Source organism: Eptesicus fuscus, chromosome 5, assembly GCF_027574615.1.
Source record: "Eptesicus fuscus isolate TK198812 chromosome 5, DD_ASM_mEF_20220401, whole genome shotgun sequence".
Taxonomy (NCBI): domain Eukaryota; kingdom Metazoa; phylum Chordata; class Mammalia; order Chiroptera; family Vespertilionidae; genus Eptesicus; species Eptesicus fuscus.
Window position 1 is genome coordinate 93,928,440 of NC_072477.1, and position 10,170 is coordinate 93,938,609.

Below are 10,170 nucleotides of genomic sequence, written 5' to 3' on the forward strand. Positions count from 1 at the left end.
GTATTTTCCTCAGGGCCATACACCACATGAAAGTAAGTGATTCGCCTACACTAAGCAAACAAGTTCAGGATAGAGGCCTTGCCTAGGCAGGCTGGTTCGCAGCCCCTGAGGGAAGAAGTCTCCTACTACCAGTTTTCTGTCTATCATTGAACAGAAAATGTGGAAATTAGATTTTCCTAACATAGGACCTCGTTGTTTTCAGGTAAGGTTCTACGTTAGGAAAATCTAATTTCCACATTTTCTGTTCAATGATAGAAAACTGGTAGTAGGAGACTTCTTCCCTTAGGGCCTGCATGGGGGCGTGGAGGGGGTGCAATAGGGGGATAAGGACACATATGTAATACCTTAATCAATAAAGAAATTAAAAAAAATACCTGGCTAGATTTCAGTTTAGTACCTGGTTAACAAAACATATGACCCAGGAGGAAGCAAACAGACAGACACTACCAAGGGGAAAACCTAGTTCTATAGGATGAAATGTAGACCCTTCAAAATTTTATTCTTAGCTCATTAAAAAAAAAAAAAAAGACATTCTACATGCCAATTGCTTTTCTGGATTCTTTAGCAAATTAAAAAAAGAAGAAAATTCCAGTTTCGGTTGTTCTGTTGTTAAACAAGTTTGTATGCTTTCTCTTTATTTATTCAGCAAAAACTACCAGAGCTCCCACTAAGTGCTACTCTGGTGAGATAAAATGTAGTACTTCTTATTTAGAAGCAATAATTATACCTTATTGTTGTATAATGTTGTTGTTTTTTTCTGAGAAGCTCCAAATTCTTAGCTAATTTTTTCATTCATTGTCAAATAAAAACAAAGCTGATGAGAGCATGTTCCTTTAGCACTGGGATTTATAAACCCTGTCAGACTGGAAGCAGACATCTGACTTATACATCTTATCTCAAACGGAACAGATTTAAATCCAAGCCAGGGAATGCGCAGCTCACACAAGACCTGCTGGGTCAATCCACTGCATCAAACTTTAATCTTATCTTCCAAAATCTCTTTGCTAGCCCTGTTCAGGGAAAGGGAATCAGAACATTTAACCTGTGGCTGTGTATACAGAGGCTCCCTTCTCCCCAGACTCTCCTTTGGTACTGCCTGGAAACCTAGTAACAAATAGCTCAAATTACTCATTTCAAATCCAGGCCTTTGGGCACAAACTCATATCCCAATTTTAATAGAGAGGAAGAGATAAGAGACTTTCAGCACTTTTTCAAGAAATGGGGACAACCAAATGTTTGTTGAAAAAACTGGATGACTCCAACTAAGAGTTAAGATGATACTAATGTCAGACATTCAAGGACTTCAAGGACTGCCTATTAACCTCTCTGGGAGAAAACACAACCTTTCGGTAGCTCAACAGTGGAGTCTGACAATTACGTAAGTCATGACAAAGGCCTCTTGGTAAACTTCACCACCTTGGAAAACCAAAGCAAAACTAACATCCTGATGAAATGAGAATTAGCTGAGAAATACTAATAAAAACACTATGTTTTTATGTGAATTTTCAAATTCACTATTTTAAAAAATTATTTAAAATTATAATTGGCATACCATATTATATTAGTTTTAGATGTACAACACAGTGGATTAGACATTTATATAGCTTACAAAAGGGATCACCACAATAAATCTAGTACCCATCAGACACCATGCATAATTATGATATTATTGACTATGTTCACTATGCTATACTTTACATCCCCATGACTAACTTTATAACTGGCAGTTTGTACTTAATCCCCTTCACCCCTTTTGCCCATTTTGCTCCCCACCCCCACCAAGTCTGGTAACCATCAACTTATTCTCTGTATCTAGGAGTTTCTTTCTGTTTCATTTGCTTGTTCTATTTTTTTTGGTTCCACCTAAAAATGAAATCATATGGTATTTGTCTTTCTATGTCTGATTTATTTCACCTTAGCATAATATCCTTTAGGCCCATTCATGTTGTCACAAATTGAAAGATTTCATTACACTTTATGGCTGAGTAATATTCCATTGTATATATGTACCACGTCTTCCTTATTCATTAATGTATTGATGGGCACTTAGGTTACTCCCATATCTTGGCTATTATAAACAATGCTGCAGTGAATATAAGGGTGCAGATATCTTTTTGAATTAGTGTTTTGGATTTCTTGAGATAAATACCCAGAAATGGGACTGCTGGGTCATAAGGTAGTTCTATTTTTAACATTTTGAGGAACTGCCACTGTTTTCCATAGTGGCTGCACCAGTTTACAATCCCACCAACAGTACATGAGGGTTCCCTTTTCTCCTCATCCTCACCAACACTTGTTCTTTGTTAAATTTTTGGTAATAGCCATTCTGACAGATGTGAGGTGATCTGCATTTCCCTGATGACTAGTGATATTGAGCATCTTTATATGTACCTCTATGTCCTCTTTGGAGAAGTGTCTACACAGGTCCTTTGCCCATTTTTAAAAATTATATATATTTTATTGATTTTAGAGAGGAAGGTAGAGAGAGAGAGATAGAAACATCAATGATGAGAGAGAATCATTGCTCGGCTGCCTCCTCCACGATCAAGCTTGCAACCCGGGCATGTGCTCTAACTGGGAATCAAACCATGACTTCCTAGTTTCATAAGCTGACACTCAGCCATTGAGCCATGCTGGCCAGGCTGCCCATTTTTTTTAATTAGATTGTTTTTTTGATGTTGAGTTGTATGAATTCTTTATCTATTTTGCATATTAACCTCTTATCAGGTGTATCATTTGCTAATATCTTCTCCCATTCAATAAGTTGCCATTGCATTTTGTTGGTGGTTTCCTTCACAATTATTAGATTGAATAATGTAAAGCTGTCATTTGTGTAGTTCAAAAATAGTTGAATATCAGTAATTTTTTATGATTAATTTAATGTTTTGGCATTGAACTGATAATTAACATTGTAAAAAAGTGAAGTGTTTCTTGAAATGAAATTTTGATTTAAATATGGTTTTATTACATGTTGATACTAAAATATTTTTCCTCAGAAGGTATCTCTAAAATCATAATAGAGATCAATAGGAAAAAAGTCTAATATAGAATATTTTCCTCACATACATTGTAAATATATATGACTCATAAATAAATATTGAGCTCCTGCTAATATATATGCATTAGCAGGAGCTCAATCATACATTCACTGGTTATCCAGTGTGTGGGGGGTACAAGTTAGCATATGAGGAAAGTGAGGTCCAATGCCTGCAAGGTGATTTGGCAAGTCAGAAAGAACTGGATCTATTCTAGGTCATTAGCTCTCCACTCTAGAATAAAATAAAAGTTTTAAAAACTTTTTTGCACCAAAACTTCTATTTGACATTTGGCATTTTTGGTGTCCTCTCCTTATTTGTATCATCTTTCTGTACTCCCTTTCACAGCCATGATCATACCACTCAACTTCAAGTTATTCCTTCATATACAAATGCCTACTGCACAGTAAAGCCAAATACAAATCTGCTATCACAACCCTGCACATAAACCTTCAGTGCTGAATGCCCCAGAGTCAAGGCTAAGCTCTTCATCACGATAATCAAAGCCACAATTCTACCATTCTAATTCCCCACCCTCCTTCCCTTGTGGCCCAGCTCCAATGCTACATTCTCCAACAGATGTTCTGACACCCATGAAAGAAAGTATCTCTGTCTTCTGCTCCCAAAAGACTGTGGGCCTCTGGTATCAACTCCTATTTGACATTTATTTTTTCTCCTTTACTAGGTCATAGTTTTTCAAGGGCAGGGAACACACCTTATTCATTTCTATATTATCAGTTGTGCTTCCCATGGTCGGAATGTAAATGTTTGTGAAAGCTCTTAAACCCTCTGAATCACTTATTTTTAATTACATATTTACTGTTGAAAGAATTACTTATGCCCCCTTTTTTCCCCATTGACCTCTTCTAGCTTGCCCTTGCCCCCTGCCCCAGGCCTTCACCAGCTATTGTCTGTGTCCAAGGGTTATGCATATATGCATACAAGTTCTTTGGTTGATCTCTTTCCACCCACCCACCCTCCCCTGCCTTCCCTCTGAGATTCTGCAATCTGTTCCATGCTTCTGTATCTCTGGATCCATTTTGTCCATCAGTTTATTTTGTTCATTAGATTCCACATATGAGTGAGATCATGTGATACTTGTCTTTCTCTGACTGGTTTATTTTGCTTAGCATAATACTCTTCAGGTCCTTCCTTGCTGTCTGTTTCAAAGGATAAGAGATCCTTATTTTTTACTGCTGCATAGTATTCCGTGGTATAAATGTACCCCTATTTTTTATTATTTTTTATTAAATCATCTACGGATTGGGATTTGGGCTGTTTCCAGATTTTAACTATTGTAAATTGTGCTGCTATAAACATAGGGGTGTATACATTCTTTCTGATGGGTGTTTTGAAACCCTCTGAATCTTTACAGAAAATACTATATGCACCATTTTGGAAGGTAGAAATCAACCAAACTAACCAGTTTAGTCTAATATATAAGAGAACAGACTTTTTTTTTTGTACACAAGATAATTCCTTTAAGTAGATTGTGCAAAATGAACTTTTTAAAATATACTCACAGAATTGGATTTGTAAAGGAAAGCTGTGGTGAATCATTAATTCATAATCTCCAGTTTCAAGGTCTGAGAGGGGCTAAGACAGCCACTTAATCCTGCCCCAAATTTTACTGACTAGGAAACCAAGATCCGAGGATCACACAGCTATTTAGTGATGATACCTGAGGTGGATCCCCTCACTTTCAGGTTAGAACTGCTCTTTTTCCCTATGTTAGGTTCTACTGACCTGTTAATTTAAATAAATAAATTGTAAGCTGCAAACATCAAAAACAGAAGCACAGGAGGACTAATTATATTGGTATGCACCATTACTATCTCAATGCTCAGCACACTGTAGGTGCCCTAACAGTCTACAAATATCACCCAATGAATAGAGGAACACCCCAGGCCTTTGGATCAACAACTGAAACAAGCAAAATTTTAAACATTTCAAAGCACTAGTCAGACAACTAGTTTCCTAGAAGTAACAACAGAAGCCTGAAAGAGAAAACAGAAAAAAAAATAGCAAAACAACAGAGTGAATATTTGAGAAGGAAGATCATATACAAACTAAGCCCTATAAAAACAACTAAGCTTAAGCTAATACAAAAGAGAATCAAATTGCTCAACAAATATTTCTCCAAAGAAGATCTGTACATGGTCGACAAGCACATGAAAAGATGCTCAACATTAGTAGTCATTAGGGAAATAAAAATCAAAACCAAATGAGATACTACTTTATGCCCACTAGAATGGCAATTAAAAAAAAAAAAAAAAACCCTTGGAAAAATTACAAGTGTTGGTGAGGATGTAGATAAACTAGACCCCTCCTACATTACTGGTGGGAATGTACAATGGTGCAGCTACCATGGGAAACAGCCTGGTGATTTCTCAATAGGTTGAACATTGAATTACTATATCAATCAGGAATTCCACTCTTAGGTTTACTAGCAGACCCAAAAGAACTGGAAACAAGTGTTCACACAAATGCTCAGAGCAGAATCATTCACAATACTCAAAAGGGAAAACTGAAATGTTCATGAACTGGTGAATGTATAAACAAATTATGGTACATCCATCAATGAGATATTCTTCAGTCATAAAAACGAATGAGGTACTTATACATGCTACAGTGTGGATAAATCTCTAAAGCATTGCTAAATGCAACAAACCAGACACAAAAGGCCACATACTGTATAATTCCATTACGTGAAATATGCAGAACAAACAAATTCATGAAGAGAGAAAGCAGATTAGAGGTTGCCAGGGACCAGAGTAGGGGGGAAATGAGGAAGTGACTGCTTAATAGATATGGGTTTTCCTTTGGGGGTGATGAAACAGTTTTGGAACTAGATAGTAGTGATGGCTGCATAACATTGTGAATATACATTTATTTACACTTTAAATATGTGCAGTTTATTGAATGTCAATTATACCTCAGTAAAGATATTTAAACAACAACAAAAAAAAAAGATGGGAAAAGATACATCAAACAAATAATAACAACAGCAACAATGAAAAGATCACTTCTGGCTATATTATATGAGGCAAAATAGATTTTGAGTAAAAAATCCTCAGTAGTGATAAAAGTAACTATGTAATGAAAGTTCAATTCCTATTAGACTTTGTATATCTAACAATATAAACTTATAAATGCATATTGTCAGATACTAAAATATAAAGTTGTATGCACAGGTAATCTCAGAGTACCAGATGTTGTCAAATCCCCCATTATAGTGGGATCTTTCAATATAGCTCAGTTATTAACAAGTTAAGAAGATACAAAGTTAGTGATGAATAATGCAGTTAATAAAGTTCATTGAATGAATATCTGTAGACCTCTACAGAAAAAAATAAACACATATAATGTGAGTGTACTGAATTCCACTGATTTATATACTTTAACATGATAAATTTAATGTTATGTGTATTTTACTGAGAGAGAGAGAGAATATCAAGTCTTTACAATGCTAGGGTCTTTGGAAATATGCAGTCTGAAGATATGCATCCATAAAGAACTACCATATCCCGCTCCAATAAGGCAAAGCGCAGTGTTCTGCCCTATACATTTCTTTACCTGTGTGCATGGACTGTAACCCAGCACCTACTTTCTTAAAACAGGCTTCAAGATTAATTCTGTGAGTCCCCAAGAAGGACAGGGCATTATTTTTTAAAAATATGTTTTTTTTTAAATATATTTTATTGATTTTTTACAGAGAGGAAGGGAGAGGAATAAAGAGTTAGAAACATCAATGAGAAAGAAACATCGATCAGCTGCCTCCTGCACACCCCCTACTGGGGATGTGCCCACAACCAGGGTACATGCTCTTGACCGGAATTGAACCTGAAACCCTTCAGTCTGCAGGCCGACGCTCTATCCACTGAGCCAACCCGGCCAGGGCTAAAAATATGTTTTTATTGATTTCGGAGAGGAAGGAAGAGGGAGAGAGAGATAGAAACATCAATGATGAGAGAGACTCATTGACCGGCTGCCTCCTGCATGCCCCTTATTGGGGATTGAGCCCACAACCTGGGCATGTGCCCTGAATAGGAATCGAATTGTGACCTCCTGGTTCATAGGTCAACTTTCGACCACGGATTCAAACCGGCAAGGCAGAACAGGGCATTACTGAGCGGTGCAGCTTCACTGTGGTTCTCTACAGAGGCTGTTATCAGCGACTCCACTACATCTGACCTCACTGTGTTGGTGCAAATAGAGGCTTTTCTACCAGGGCCCCGGGCTCCTTCAAAGATCCAAGAGGAGAATGCTGCAGGATGTTAGAGGGAGGGAGCGTTGCAGAGCCCATCATCCTTAGAGCACAGTAGGAAGCCACCATCACTGCCACCAGAAAGAGCATGGAAACTGAAATGAAATGCTGCCCTTCACCAGCACAGGAGAGCTCAGGTTCTGGGATGCTCCTAGGATTCCCTGGCACCTTCCCCCAAATGGCCTCTGTGCCACTGGCAGCTGTCCCACAACCATGTAGATAAGATGCACTTGGACTTTTTGTTCCAGAGGATCTCCTGTTCTCTGCTTCACCCAAGCCTTCCACCTCTCTCCCTTCAGACTTCAAGGCTTCCAATCCACCTCTTGTAGTTATTCGAGATGACGGTTAGAATCAACACGGGGTGACAACTATAGGCTCCTTAGGTGTCTGAGAACTTTGGAACCAGGGCCAGGTGTATCTCCAGCTCCTGAGGATGGCTTACTTGATCTGGTTTTAATCAGTTTGGGCCATATGGCTGTTATCTAGATATGTGTGTATGCTCAGTGACTAGCTCAGGGCTCCGCACACTAGGTGCTCAAACAGTCTACAAAGATGGCTGGATGGATTAATGAACAGCAGAGCCTGCACCCAAACAGGCAAAACCATCCCCCCCGCCCCCCCTGCCACAAAGAGGCCATCAGGGAGTCAAACACATTCAAACTTTCTTAAAAGCCTCTCTCTTTCTAGCCTTCTCTAAATTAGTATTCTCATTTTGGCTTTCTGATCTCTAGTAACGGAGAAAATGTGTTACTTTCAAATGACTAGCAGCCACAAATTTCAGAGGAAAGCTCATTTGAAGTGCTGTTACCAAGAACTATATCCAGTCACTTAAAAATGGCTATTACTGATCTGGGCAAGAAAATACACAAGATTCCATACATACGTTGTCAAGTGTGGCAGGAGATTTTAGACAACTTCCACCCTTCCCACCCAGTCCCAAGTAAATAGGGCATTTGTTTGTATTTCCACATTGACCTCATGAAGGAAAATACCTCCTCCACCTAGAAAAACAATCTAGCATTCAGACATGGAACTTTGAGGGCAAACTTCGCAGTGCGTGTTAGAGCACTAAGTATGTCGTCCTTAAAAAAATAAAGCAGAAAGGTATCTTTAATAAAGGTTTCTCCCGAGAGCATTTTCCTCAAGTTTACACTTATATCTGGTTTACTATTTCTATACCTTTCAGAAAGACAGGTTAAAAAAAAAATGTGTTCTCCAATTTTATTTTATAGAAGCAGCCGTATTCCTATAGTCTCCAGCAACAGACCTGAACAGTCCAATCTGTTCAGGGGAGGAAAAAGACACACACACAAAATCATTTTCCTGAACTCATATTAAGTTTTCTGCTCTGCACCAACTCTTTTTAACTTGGCAAAGAGTTAAAAGTTTTCTGAGGTTAGTTCCTGCGGTTAAAAAAAAAAAAAAAAGAAAGCTAAATGCTTAAATTTAGACTCTGTAAAACAATACTGGGAAAGTTTCAAAGCTTTGGAGAAATACTGGAATCTATTTGATTGCCTTTTATTAAATTGCATCACACCGAACACATTTTCTTCTCTTTTTAATCCCTCCTGCCCCGGCTCATTGGCAGATCCTACACGTGCCTGCGTGATCCAGTTACCTGTTGGGGGTCAGAGGTTGTGCAGCAGGGGTGGGGACGTTTGCAGCAGGACCTAAGTTTAACAGGTGGCTTTAGCCTCCTCCTGCCAACATCAGGCTCTCACCCTCCTCCCCGCCTGGTAAGGGACACAGCACCTACGGGAGTTCGAGGGCCGAGGGCCCCGGCGGCAAGTGGGGCGACGATGCCCTCCCACCGTTCCAGGAAGGACGGCGGGGGCAGGGGAGGAGGGTTAGGAACACCCCGGGCCCATCTGCGCCCCAAGCTAAACACGTACCACGGACCACCCAGCGCCCCGCAACAGGACAACCCGGGAGCAGAAAACACCGCGTCCTCCACACCGCCCTCGACAGGGGTGCACTCGAACCCCTGAAGTCCCAAAAGAGGGACCGGGTTTCCCGTGAGTGAGGCCACCGGGTTGACCACGGTCCCTCGGATTGCGCCAGTCTGTCCTGACGCCCAGGACTCGGGACAAGCGATGCAGAGGAGGAGGAGAGCGCGCAGGAAGAGATCCACGCAAGGACGGCACCGCAGGGAAGAGTGGGAGGCGCAGGCAGCGGGTCACCGGAAAAGGGGGTCACCCTTCTCTCCCTAAAACCCACCCGACCTGAGCCTCCCTCATCACACTCCCAATGCCGCCCGGCTCGCCGACGCGCCAAGGGAGGCGACCGGCTGCCGGGACGTCACCCCGTCGCTGTAGTCCCGCCGGCGACGGAAAAGTCCCCACTCACCTGGCAGAGGCCCTCTCCCCGGGGACCGCAGGTGTCCGCCCGGCCCGCCACCCGGAGCCCTCGCGCCGCCGGACAGCCGGTCGGCTCGCGCGCGTCTCGCCAACAGTCCCCGGCCGCCCCGCCGCGCGTTCTCCCGGCCGCCGCGCGCGCACACCCCACCGCTCGCTTCCCTGCCCCGCGCGCTTCTGCGCGCTCCCCGCCGGCCGCACGCTCGCTCCCGCGCCCTGCGCCGCCCCGCGGCGCGCTCACTACCCACGCGCTGCCCCGCGCGGTCAGCCTCACCCCCAGGGCGCGCTCCGGCCGCGCACCCACCAGCCGGCGCGGCCCCCGGACGCACAGCGCGCGCCCGGGCTGTTGGGACGGCCCCGCGCGGCCGCCTCTAGCAGGGACCCTCCGTCTCCGAGCGAGGTCTGCATCCGAGACCCCCCGAGTGAACCCCCGACCCGCCGTCTCTGAGTTCTACACGCACAGAAAAGCGATGGGGGTTTGCGTTTGAGGTTTTGAAGGAATGGCGCATCCCCC

General features: G+C 42.1%; 1 protein-coding gene across 1 annotated transcript in view; it reads right to left on the reverse strand.

Annotated features, from left to right (window-relative positions):
- The window catches only part of PROSER2 (proline and serine rich 2), a 47,280-nt gene extending 37,590 nt beyond the window's left edge, over positions 1–9,690 (reverse strand). The window contains exon 1 of the mRNA XM_028158892.2: positions 9,649–9,690. The gene's annotated coding sequence lies outside the window, so the exon portion shown is untranslated. The remainder of the gene's footprint in view (positions 1–9,648) is intronic.
- Between the last annotated feature and the right edge of the window lie 480 nt (positions 9,691–10,170).